Source organism: Athene cunicularia (assembly GCF_003259725.1).
Source record: "Athene cunicularia isolate RWA chromosome 2 unlocalized genomic scaffold, athCun1 chr2_part2, whole genome shotgun sequence".
NCBI lineage: Eukaryota > Metazoa > Chordata > Aves > Strigiformes > Strigidae > Athene > Athene cunicularia.
In genome coordinates, this window is record NW_020799096.1 from 2,825,666 (window position 1) to 2,829,722 (window position 4,057).

General features: G+C 38.5%; 1 protein-coding gene across 3 annotated transcripts in view; it reads right to left on the bottom strand.

The window, feature by feature from the left end:
* The window catches only part of SMARCD3 (SWI/SNF related, matrix associated, actin dependent regulator of chromatin, subfamily d, member 3), a 106,862-nt gene that overhangs the window by 74,096 nt on the left and 28,709 nt on the right, over positions 1-4,057 (bottom strand). The gene's annotated exons all lie outside the window — the stretch shown is intronic.

Sequence of the window (4,057 nt, forward strand, 5' to 3'; positions counted from 1 at the left end):
CCACTTTTCCATCCCCACCAAACCCACTTTTCACAGCTCATGCAGTGACATCTACACGTGGCTTCTCACATCTTCTTAGCAAAGGAGCAGAGTGCTACAGGCAGCAGTCCACAACACTCATTTTCTAGCCAAGGGCCAAAGCAGAGCTGCAGAGTATGAGAAGTTAGTAGAAAGACTTTGGTCCTGGAAGGAGAACAGAGGAGATAAGAGACTGTGTTGGGAGTAGGGATTTCTGGTTTTCAACAGTGAAGGAAATAAAGGAATTCTTGGGGGAATCCTGGGGGAACAGAGAAAAAGACTTACAACTACCCCCAAACCTACTGCCCCTAGTCCAAACTAGGTGATTAGAATCATGGCTTTGGGGTGTATTTGATAAGAGCATCATAAAGGATTCACCTGCTATCACAAACTGACAGAACACTGATGGGAGAACCACAGGGTTAGCAAGTCCACTTGTATAATCAACAACCACCATGTCATACGTAATCCTTTCAGACATAAATTTATTGCATAGCACTTTAAACCTTGGTACCCCTATGGTAGAGCTGCTAAAAAAACCTGACTTATTTGAAAGAATTAGTATGTTCTTTTAGTATATCTGGATATTCCCATTTATTCTTTTACTAACATTGCCCTAATGGTTCTTTTTTGTTCTAACATTTACGCTTTGAAGCATTTATACACAGCAGTCATACCCACCCTCACTCCTTTTGTCAGACTAAACAAGTGAAACCATTATTTGATCTCTTAAAACTGAGCACCCATTTCTCATCATTCTACCAGCCTTTTCCATGTCATTTCCAGTTAACCTGCCTAGAACAAGGGCAAACAGAACTGTAGCTGTAGTTGCCAAAAGGCCATGTACTCATGAGGCATTAATACTTCTCTCACCAGCACAAATTTCTACCAAACTAGGCTCACAACTGCCTTCCACAACATTATGACAGTGATAACCCCACATTCTCCTGCAAGTGGACTAATGTACTGGGCTCTTTCTCCTTCTTCATCACTGCCATTAGATAAGCCTCCAGCTTATAGTGCTGATTCCTGTTACAAGTCGCTAAGTGCGTGACTATGCACTGTATGGTCATCAGATATCATCTGATTTCTGTTTGTATAGTCTTCAGAGTAAACCAGTTCTTTCCATATAACTTACTCTCTTCTGCTTCAATGGTATCTGTCTATTTTGCATCAATTAATTTACTTACGATGCTTCTGATTTTTGTGCCATAAGCATTAGTGAAAATACTAAATTACATCAATCCCAAGGCAAATCCTGAGGAAACTGCAATGTATTTTGTGTCTTTGTTATTGAGCTCCTTACCTACCTTGAAATTCTTCTATTATCTGTCTTCTGAGTCCCAAACAAAATTTCAGATAGCAGTGTATCAAAAGCTTCACTGAAGTCTAGATAAATAAGACAGTTTCCTTACTTTAGAAAATTAGCCAAGAAAGAGTAAGTCAGTAACTTAAATTGCTTTTTTATCCCATCTACATCCTCCTCATGCTCAGTTATTTTTCCCTTTCAAAAATCATTCTTGAGCCTTGCATGGAGTTAGGGCCGGACTAATGCAACTGTCTAGAGTATTATTGCCTTGCTGTATTACAGGAAAACCAACAGGACTTCCTGTTTCTTTTCAGGAAAAAAAAAATATTTTTTAAAGCCCATTTTGATTAATATGAACAATGCTAGGAATTATATCCTCTTCTCACTGAAAATAATTTTAAACGTATCTATATTTTAAGTAAATTAATAAGTAATACTGATTGAAGGATGTATTAATATACAGAGCTACATAAGAACTGAGAAACAGTCTTAGAAAACACTAGGAGACTGGAGAAAGCATGTAACTAAAGAAGGAAAACAGACTGGCATAGACTGTCTAATAAATCCACCTCCCATTTCAACTGAACTACTAGAACAATTAATAGGTGAATACAACCAGACGGAGCACAATGGAACTGAGAGCAACAAGTAATATTGGTAATCATAAAAAAACTGTATTGCCAGACAAGCCCACGTGTCTTTTAAAATTATTTTATTTGGCAGAATAATTACAACAATTACAAACATTACCTCAAAAAAAAGTCAGTCTCAAACGGCACATAATTACAGCAAACATCAATGACTTTGCAAAATGGCAGCCAGCGGGAAATAGCAAATAAAACTTAAATGCAATGTAGTAAAATATCACTGTATGCCTGAAATTCTTAACATGGACACAATTTGTATCTAATTGCCAGGAAAAATAAAAATTACTGCAAAGTTATAAACAAATAATAAAAACAAGTGGAAGTGAAGTGGCTACTAAGGACTCCAAGGATGATTGTTACATCCTCCAGATTGTTTTACCATCTTCAAAGATCTAAAAGAGGGAAGTAAAACACATGTAGATTAAATCCTCAAATGATAAGATTTTGGGGAAGTTTCACCTCCAGTCAGGACAGAGGATAAAATAAAATCAAATGGACCTAAAATGTTAGAAAATTTAGGCTGGAAAAACTCAAGCAAGTGATGGAAGATAAATCCTGCAGTGAAAGAACTGTGCTATGTCTGTAGCAGCAGGTAAAATGGTTTTCTAATCTTTTCAGCATTCCATTCACCTAGTACACAAATACATATATGGAATCACAGGAATACAGCAATGCCAGGCACAGCAATTCATGACAGAGAGACGTGATTATGGTACTTAGGCTTCAGATGGACAAAAGGCTTTCAAGTGAGGCTCCTTCTGAGCAACTGAGTGTTGCAAAAGTGGAAAACGTCTGGCTCCAGCACAATACAGTGGTTTGTCTCCTCATCTTTCTCACCAAAGCACAGGCACAGCAGGCTGGCAGATTACAGCTGAGAGTAACAAACTGCACTTGGCAGTGGGGTCATGAAGTCCTAACATGTGCGCAGTAACACACTGCACGTGCTCCCAGAAAAAAAGCATGTCTAAATGACAAGGCATGTAAATGGTGGCACAAGTTACTTGTTAAATGGGCTTCAAAACATACGTAGAAGAAACACAGGCAGAAGAAACCTAAGTTGAATCATTACAGCATTCAGCGCTTTGCAAAATAAACTATTTACAGCGGTAACACTCAAATAGCAGAGGGCTGTGTTTGTGTGTGGATGTGAACCGCAAGAGGGAGGAGAGTGTGCCTTATGTCATATTATCTGTCACGTTTCACCGTTCTTCCCATTCTTAGTACTCAGTTGTTTCTTGGGCCTGAGAGTACTAGGAGGTACAGATGAAAACAGTATCGTCTCTGGCCTTTACAGTTTACAAATTAAGTTAACAGATGGAAAGAGAAGGAGCGCAATGGAACAGAGAGCGCACTAGTCATCCTGACAGGCAGTGGACTTGACACACCAGCTGTCTAGCCACACTTTGAATAGCCACCAAATTCCTACTCTGTGCACCCCATCCTTGGCACCTGTTTTCGGACCAATTTATACCCAGCCTGCAACTTGAAACCATAGAAACAATGTACTTGTGGAGGGTTTTGACTACCCTGTTCTCTCTTGGGAAATAAGTATGCTTAATACTTCAAAGAGATTCCCTAGCGCTCAGATGCCACAACCAAGCTAGTACATGTACATAGGATACAGCAACACTGAGTGTTAATTATAAATATGATGCCAAATAATAAGACATAAATCTCTGCTAAGGTTATAGAGAGAAAGGCCTTCTAAATTATTAGTTATAAGCCTGAGATACCAAGAAAATTAGAAAATTATTTGTTTAAATTTCTTTAGTTAAGATCTCAGCTATAAATCTGGAATAGGATATTCACTTAGCCTAAACAAGCATAAAACAAACTTAAAAAATTAGTGAAAAGTTTATGTAATGGAAGGTAAATCACTAATACTGCAACCGTAAGAAATACAGGGAGCAGAATATTGGGGGGAAAAAAAATCCAACACAAAAATAGCTTGTTGTATTTCTGCCCTTGAGAAAAGCTCCCTTTTTCTATAACATTTCTCTCCTACTGCATCTGATCTATAACAAGCCTTCCACTTAGCTGATTTTGTCTTAACAATTACCCTTCCCTACCCCCCCCCCCCCCC